The sequence below is a fragment of the Coregonus lavaretus genome (assembly GCF_964263955.1).
Source record: "Coregonus lavaretus genome assembly, chromosome: 20".
In the NCBI taxonomy this organism is placed as follows: domain Eukaryota; kingdom Metazoa; phylum Chordata; class Actinopteri; order Salmoniformes; family Salmonidae; genus Coregonus; species Coregonus lavaretus.
This window is the reverse complement of record NC_140007.1, coordinates 13,883,799-13,893,541: the sequence shown is the minus strand read 5'-3', so window position 1 is coordinate 13,893,541 and position 9,743 is coordinate 13,883,799.

Here is a 9,743-nt window from a genome sequence, read left to right as displayed (position 1 = left end):
ATTATCTAACAACACAGAATAAAACAATGAATAAGAGCCCCATGATGGTAGTGACTGTCCATTACTGCATACTTATTAACCATCATTTATTCACATGACCTTACTTTAATCAAATATTTTAGTTGTGTATATTACTTTTTTTTATTTGATGACTTTATTATTTCATTTCCTAAAGTCATCATCTCATCTCTACTCAGGCAGAAGCTACCAGCCAGACAACCATGTAACGTTATCGCTGTTTCTCTCAATTGAGTCATCCTATTTAGCTAGGCCAGTGGCTAGTTAGTAGATGCCTATGCTGCAGAGCCGTCTGACAAAATCAGTTTAGTAGTTCTTCAAAGTAGATACAGTTGAAGACAGAAGCTTACATACACCTTAGCCAAATACATTTAAACTCAGTTTTTCACAATTCCTGACATTTAATCCTAGTAAAAATTCCCTGTCTTAGGTCAGTTAGGATCACCACTTTATTTTAAGAATGTGAAATGTCAGAATAATAGTAGAGAGAATGATTTATTTCAGCTTTTATTTCTTTCATCACATTCCCAGTGGGTCAGAAGTTTACATGCACTCAATTAGTATTTGGTAGCATTGCCTTTAAATTGTTTAACTTGTTTAATTTTGGCCCATTCCTCCTGACAGAGCTGGTGTAACTGAGTCAGGTTTGTAGGCCTCCTTGCTCGCACACGCTTTTTCAGTTCTGCCCACAAATGTTCTATAGGATTGAGGTCAGGGCTTTGTGATGGCCACTCCAATACCTTGACTTTGTTGTCCTTAAGCCATTTTGCCACAACTTTGGAAGTATGCTTGGGGTCATTGTCCGTTTGGAAGACCCATTTGCGACCAAGCTTTAACTTCCTGACTGATATTTCGAGATGTTGCTTCAATATATCCACATAATTTTCCTTCCTCATGATTCCATCTATTTTGTGAAGTGCACCAGTCCCTTCTGCAGCAAAGCACCCCCACAGCATGATGCTGCCACCCCCGTGCTTCACGGTTGGGATGGTGTTCTTCGGCTTGCAAGCCACCCCCTTTTCCCTCCAAACATAACGATGGTCATTATGGCCAAACAGTTCTATTTTTGTTTCATCAGACCAGAGGACATTTCTCCAAAAAGTATGATCTTTGTCCCCCATGTGCAGTTGCAAACCGTAGTCTGGCTTTTTTATGGTTTTGGAGCAGTGGCTTCTTCCTTGCTGAAGAAGCTTCTAAAGCCATGACATCATTTTCTGGAATTTTCCAAGCTGTTTAAAGGCACAGTCAACTTAGTGTATGTAAACTTCTGACCCACTGGAATTGTGATACAGTGAATTATAAGTGAAATAATCTGTCTGTAAACAATTGTTGGAAAAATTACTTGTGTCATGCACAAAGTAGATGTCGTAACCGACTTGCCAAAACTATAGTTTGTTAACAAGAAATTGGTGGAGTGGTTGAAAAACAAGTTTTAATGACTCCAACCTAAGTGCATGTAAACTTCTGACTTCAACTGTACGGCATACTTTCAAGATTGCTTATTACCAACTACTATTCAGTGTTTAGCAGTCACATGTACCGGGTTGCAGGTGTGATTGCAGGGTACAGTGAAAATCTTATGCTTCGAGCTACAACATGCTAAATAAAATAATATAAATGGAAATAAAAACAATAGAAATGGAAATAGCACTACAGTGAGGAAAAAAAGTATTTAGTCAGCCACCAATTGTGCAAGTTCTCCCACTTAAAAAGATGAGAGAGGCCTGTAATTTTCATCATAGGTACACGTCAACTATGACAGACAAATTGAGGAAAAAAAATCCAGAAAATCACATTGTAGGATTTTTAATGAATTTATTTGCAAATGATGGTGGAAAATAAGTATTTGGTCACCTACAAACAAGCAAGATTTCTGGCTCTCACAGACCTGTAACTTCTTCTTTAAGAGGCTCCTCTGTCCTCCACTCATTACCTGTATTAATGGCACCTGTTTGAACTTGTTATCAGTATAAAAGACACCTGTCCACAACCTCAAACAGTCACACTCCAAACTCCACTATGGCCAAGACCAAAGAGCTGTCAAAGGACACCAGAAACAAAATTGTAGACCTGCACCAGGCTGGTAAGACTGAATCTGCAATAGGTAAGCAGCTTGGTTTGAAGAAATCAACTGTGGGAGCAATTATTAGGAAATGGAAGACATACAAGACCACTGATAATCTCCCTCGATCTGGAGCTCCACGCAAGTTCTCACCCCATGGGGTCAAAATGATCACAAGAACGGTGAGCAAAAATCCCAGAACCACACGGGGGGACCTAGTGAATGACCTGCAGAGAGCTGGGACCAAAGTAACAAAGCCTACCATCAGTAACACACTACGCCGCCAGGGACTCAAATCCTGCAGTGCCAGACGTGTCCCCCTGCTTAAGCCAGTGCATGTCCAGGCCCGTCTGAAGTTTGCTAGAGTGCATTTGGATGATCCAGAAGAGGATTGGGAGAATGTCATATGGTCAGATGAAACCAAAATATAATTTTTTGGTAAAAACTCAACTTGTCGTGTTTGGAGGACAAAGAATGCTGAGTTGCACCATACCTACTGTGAAGCGTGGCGGTGGAAACATCATGCTTTGGGGCTGTTTTTCTGCAAAGGGACCAGGACGACTGATCCGTGTAAAGGAAAGAATGAATGGGGCCATGTATCGTGAGATTTTGAGTGAAAACCTCCTTCCATCAGCAAGGGCATTGAAGGTGAAACGTGGCTGGGTCTTTCAGCATGACAATGTTCCCAAACACACCGCCCGGGCAACGAAGGAGTGGCTTCGTAAGAAGCATTTCAAGGTCCTGGAGTGGCCTAGCCAGTCTCCAGATCTCAACCCCATGGAAAATCTTTGGAGGGAGTTGAAAGTCCGTTTTGCCCAGCGACAGCCCCAAAACATCACTGCTCTAGAGGAGATCTGCATGGAGGAATGGGCCAAAATACCAGCAACAGTGTGTGAAAACTTAGAGAAAACGTTTGACCTGTGTCATTGCCAACAAAGGGTATATAACAAAGTATTGAGAAACTTTTGTTATTGACCAAATACTTATTTTCCACCATAATTTGCAAATAAATTTATTAAAAATCCTACTATGTGATTTTCTGGAATTTTATTTCTCATTTTGTCTGTCATAGTTGACGTGTACCTATGATGAAAATTACAGGCCTCTCTCATCTTTTCAAGTGGGAGAACTTGCACAATTGGTGGCTGACTAAATACTTTTTTCCCCCACTGTATATAAATAATAACAACTGTGGTAGTGATGAAAAAATAAATGTCCATTGAGGTGGAGACAGACTACTACAACTATCAATCGGATAGAGCTTTCTCTTGTTGTTGTGTTGTGTACATTTTTCTCTCATGCTGTCTTATGTGGTCTGTGTCAAAGAGTCTCTCCGCCCTAACAATGGGAGACCACAAAGCGGCACAGCGGGCTGTCTAGCTCCCACCTATTTTTTATTTGGATTGGTGGATACATTTCATTATTGTAATCTTTTTTGAATATTCGATGAGGGTTGTTGACGTCAACCGCATGTATTCAATGGAGAGAGATGCTATGCTACTAGCCTCATTCCATGAATATGCATAGCTATCTCGAGACAAGTCCGATATAAAGTGTTTTTTCTCAAAGTTGCCGGGATGTCACGTGTCCTACTTATATCAGTAAACTCGTAACAACTTAAACGTTTCCATTAGATCAAATAAACCTTACGTAGCAAATAAGCCATACATAATATGTAGTGTATACACCCCTTTATTGTACAGAAAAGGGGGTCAGAGGGTGTTTTATGTGCTGTGCTCTTCTGTGCCATATACTGTACTTTCCCTTCTTTTCAGGCACATTTGTTTCCTTCACTCACATATAGAAGCTCAGACTTGGTATCATATACAGTACCAGTCAAAAGTTTGGACAAACCTACTCATTCCAGGGTTTGTCTTTATTTTTACTATTTTCTACATTGTAGAATAATAGTGAAGACATCAAAATGATGAAATAACACATATGGAATCATGTAGTAACCCAAAAAGTGTTAAACAAATCAAAATATATTTTATATTTGAGATTCTTCAAATAGCCACCCTTTGCCTTGATGACAGCTTTGCACACACTTGGCATTCTCTCAACCAGCTTCACCTGGAATGCTTTTCCAACAGTCTTGAAGGAGTTCCCACATATGCTGAGCACCTGTTGGATATTTTTCCTTCACTCTGCGGTCCGACTCATCCCAAACCATTTCAATTGGGTTGAGGTCGGGGGATTGTGGAGGCCAGGTCATCTGATGCAGCACTCCATCACTCTCCTTCTTGGTAAAATAGCCCTTACACAGCCTGGAGGTGTGTTGGGTCATTGTCCTGTTGAAAAACAAATGATAGTCCCACTAAGCCCAAACCAGATGCGATGGCGTATCACTGCAGAATGCTGTGGTAGCCATGCTGGTTAAGTGTGCCTTGAATTCTAAATAAATCACAGACAGTGTCACCAATAAAGCACCCCCACACCATAACACCTCCTCCTCCATGTTTTACGGTGGGAAATACACATGCGGAGATCATCCGTTCAACCACACCGTGTCTCACAAAGCCACAGCGGTTGGAACCAAAACCTCAAATTTGGACTCCAGACCAAAGGACACATTTCCACCGGTCTAATGTCCATTTCTCGTGTTTCTTGGCCAAGCAAGTATTTTCTTCATATTGCTGTCCTTTAGTAGTGGTTTCTTTGCAGCAATTCGAACATGAAGGCATGATTCACACAGTCTCCTCTGAACAGTTGTTGTTGAGATGTGTCTGTTACTTGAACACTGTGAAGCATTTATTTGGGCTGCAATTTCTGAGGCTGGTAACTCTAATGAACTTATCCTCTGCAGCAGAGGTAACTCTGGGTCTTCCACTCCTGTGGCAGTCCTCATGAGAGCCAGTTTCATCATAGCGGTTGATGGTTTTTGCAACTGCACTTGAAGAAACAAAGTTCAAAGGACTGTTGTTTCTCTTTGCTTATTTGAGCTGTTCTTGCCATAATATGGACTTGGACTTTTACCAAGTAGAGCTATCTTCTGTATACCGCCCCTACCTTGTCACAACACAACTGATTGGCTCAAACGCATTAAGAAGGAAATAAATTCCACAATTCAACTTTTAAGAAGGCACACCTGTTAATTGAAATGTATTCCAGGTGACTATATCATGAAGCTGGTTGAGAGAATGGCAAGAATGTGCAAAGCTGTCGTCAAGGCAAAGGGTGGCTATTTGAAGAATCTCAAATATAAAATATATTTAGATTTGTTTAACACTTTTTTGGTTACTACATGATTCCATATGTGTTATTTCATAGTTTTGATGTCTTCACTATTATTCTACAATGTAAACATTTTTAAAAATAAAGAAAAACCCTTGAATGAGTAGGTGTATCCAAATTTTTACTGGTAGTGTAAATAGTTTAATACTAGTTACAGAGGGAAGTTGCCACCATTGCAATTGGATGAATCAAAATAATGATATGATTTCTCTCTAGAGAAATGGCGCGTTGAGCTCACAAAATCAAGAACTAAATGGAATTCAAGTAATTGAACTGACGTTGGTCAATTAGTTGTTTAATAACCGCAACAACAACAACAAAAATCAGTTAATCGCTCAGCACTATAACTTATAAATGCCTCATGAGCTTATTTCAACTGTCGAACCCCATCACAATACAAATCCTAAGCTTTTTTTGTACAATTGCTCCAGGGGTGCCATACTACTATGGCTGACCCTGTAAAACAACACATTTCACTGCACCTATCTGGTGTATGTGACAATAAAACATATATATTTTTTAAAACGTCAACAAACACTGTATGTACAGTTGAAGTCGGAAGTTTACAAACACTTAGGTTGGAGTCATTAAAACTAGTTTTTCAACCACTCCACAAATTTCTTGTTAACAAACTATAGTTTTGGCAAGTCGGTTAGGACATCTACTTTGTGCATGACACAAGTAATTTTTCCAACAATTGTTTACAGACAGATTATTTCACTTATAATTCACTGTATCACAATTCCAGTGGGTCAGAAGTTTACATACACTAAGTTGACTGTGCCTTTAAACAGCTTGGAAAATTCCAGAAAATGATGTCCTGGATTTAGAAGCATCTGATAGGCTAATTGACATCATTTGAGTCATTAGAGGTGTACCTGTGGATGTATTTCAAGGCCTACCTTCAAACTCAGTGCCACTTTGCTTGACATCATGGGAAAATCAAAAGAAATCAGCCAAGACCTCAGAATTTTTTTTGTAGAACTCCACAAGTCTGGTTCATCCTTGGGAGCAAACGCCTGAAGGTACCACGTTCATCTGTACAAACAATAGTACGCAAGTATAAACACCATGGGACTACGCAGCCATACCACTCAGGAAGGAGACGTGTTCTGTCTCCTTGAGATGAACGTACTTTGGTGCGGAAAGTGCAAATCAATCCCAGAACAACAGCAAAGGACCTTGTGAAGATGCTGCAGGAAACAGATACAAAAGTATTTACATCCACAGTAAAACGAGTCCTATATCGACATAACCTGAAAGGCCACTCAGCAAGGAATAAGCCACTGCTCCAAAACCATAAAAAAGCCAGACTACGGTTTGCAACTGCACATGGGGGACAAAGATCATACTTTTTGGAGAAATGTCCTCTGGTCTGATGAAACAAAAATAGAATTGTTTGGCCATAATGACCATCGTTATGTTTGGAGGGAAAAGGGGGTGGCTTGCAAGCCGAAGAACACCATCCCAACCGTGAAGAACGGGGGTGGCAGCATCATGCTGTGGGGGTGCTTTGCTGCAGGAGGGACTGGTGCACTTCACAAAATAGATGGAATCATGAGGAAGGAAAATTATGTGGATATATTGAAGCAACATCTCGAAATATCAGTCAGGAAGTTAAAGCTTGGTCGCAAATGGGTCTTCCAAATGGACAATGACCCCAAGCATAAATCCAAAGTTGTGGCAAAATGGCTTAAGGACAACAAAGCCAAGGTATTGGAGTGACCATCACAAAGCCCTGACCTCAATCCTATAGAAAATGTGTGGGCAGAACTGAAAAAGCGTGTGCGAGCAAGGAGGCCTTCAAACCTGACTCAGTTACACCAGCTCTGTCAGGAGGAAGGGCCAAAATTCACCCAACTTATTGTGGGAAGCTTTTGGAAGGGTACCCGAAACGTTTGACCCAAGTTAAACAATTTAAAGGCAATGCTAACAAATACTAATTGAGTGCATGTAAACTTCTGACCCACTGGGAATGTGATGAAAGAAATAAAAGCTGAAATAAATAATTCTCTCTACTATTATTCTGACATTTCACATTCTTAAAATAAAGTGGTGATCCTAACTGACCTAAGACAGGGCATTTTTACTAGGATTAAATGTCAGGAATTGTGAAAAACTGAGATTAAATGTATTCGGCTAAGGTGTATGTAAACTTCCGACTTCAACTGTATATATGGTAAAAACTATTTTAATCTCATGGCTGCCCACTGAGCACAGATGTCAGTTCAACGTCTAGTTTTGATTTACATTTGGTTGAGTTGTCAACTAACTGTGAATTCAACGTCAAATCAACAGCAAATGTCACCATGTCATTGGATTTAGGTTAAAAGTGTGGTTTAAAAAAAAATGCTAAATGCCCTTACGTTGATGACTTTTTGCAAATCCAATCAGTTTTCCACATTGATTCAACATCATCACATAGATTTTTTGGGTTGATGTGGAAACAACATTGATGGAACCAGTTTTTGCACAGTGGGTGGTCATTCCTTGCATCCGTAGCGTTGTCTATGAATTTGAGAGTGGTTACATTTCAACAGCCCCATCCCTCAGCTGTTTACCAAATCAGTTGTGGGGTGCCGCTTTGTTGTTGTTTGAACTGCAGATTGCATCTTTAACTAAAACGTTTTAAACTTCTTCAACTACCACAAAAATGCTTTTAAAGAGCAAGTCACACAATTTTTTTATAAAGAAAATTACCTTCTAGTTATATTTATACCCATATGATAAATATTAATGGACTTTTCTTGACATTATTGTCAACATTATTAGAATCCCTCTTTCAAAAAGTCTCCATAGTTATAAGATTAGAAAATGATTTTGCTTCTAGTAGCAAAATAGAATGCATATAGTTTCATCATTGGTCAAGCCATAGAGATCCAATAATTCCTAATTCTATGGGTCAAGCAGACTAAAAGTTTGCCTAATGTTAGGCTTACATCTAACCTAGTATCTACAATATGATCTATACTGCATGCGTAAAGGGCAATAACTGGGAAACACTTGAGGAGTGTCTCCGGATGGCCCTAAATGGCAGTGTAATTGTACATTGCCCACACCCTATATGCCTATAGATACAACTATTTTCATACCAATAATGTGTTGAGGACTAGGCCTACGTGATCATTTGAGGTCTTTATGAAATGATGTGTAACCATAGCATTGCAGCTCGATTCTCAACATAAACCTATAGACCTCTCACTAAAAAACGATTTGAAAAAACAATATAAAACAATAGAATTTAACTAAATTACTATACAGTGGGGTAAAAAATTATTTAGTCAGCCACCAATTGTGCAAGTTCTCCCACTTAAAAAGATGAGAGAGGCCTGTAATTTTCATCATAGGTACACATCAACTATGACAGACAAATTGAGCATTCTTTTCCCAGAAAATCACATTGTAGGATTTTTTATGAATTTATTTGCAAATTATGGTGGAAAATAAGTATTTGGTCACCTACAAACAAGCAAGATTTCTGGCTCTCACAGACCTGTAACTTCTTCTTTAAGAGGCTCCTCTGTCCTCCACTTGTTACCTGTATTAATGGCACCTGTTTGAACTTGTTATCAGTATAAAAGACATCTGTCCACAACCTCAAACAGTCACACTCCAAACTCCACTATGGCCAAGACCAAAGAGCTGTCAAAGGACACCAGAAATAAAATGGTAGACCTGCACCAGGCTGGGAAGACTGAATCTGTAATAGGTAAGCAGCTTGGTTTGAAGAAATCAACTGCGGGAGCAATTATTAGGAAATGGAAGACATACAAGACCACTGATAATCTCCCTCGATCTGGGGCTCCACGCAAGATCTCACCCCGTGGGGTCAAAATGATCACAAGAACGGTGAGCAAAAATCCCAGAACCACACGGGGGGACCTAGTGAATGACCTGCAGAGAGCTGGGACCAAAGTAACAAAGCCCACCATCAGTAACACACTACGCCGCCAGGGACTCAAATCCTGCAGTGCCAGACGTGTCCCCCTGCTTAAGCCAGTACATGTCCAGGCCCATCTGAAGTTTGCTAGAGTGCATTTGGATGATCCAGAAGAGGATGAAACCAAAATAGAACTTTTTGGTAAAAACTCAACTCGTCGTGTTTGGAGGACAAAGAATGCTGAGTTGCATCCAAAGAACACCATACCTACTGTGAAGCATGGGGGTGGAAACATCATGCTTTGGGACCAGGATGACTGATCCGTGTAAAGGAAAGAATGAATGGGGCCATGTATCGTGAGATTTTGAGTGAAAACCTCCTTCCATCAGCAAGGGCATTGAAGATGAAACGTGGCTGGGTCTTTCAGCATGACAATGATCCCAAACACACTGCCCGGGCAACGAAGGAGTGGCTTCGTAAGAAGCATTTCAAGGTCCTGGAGTGTCCTAGCCAGTCTCCAGATCTCAACCCCATAGAAAATCTTTGGAG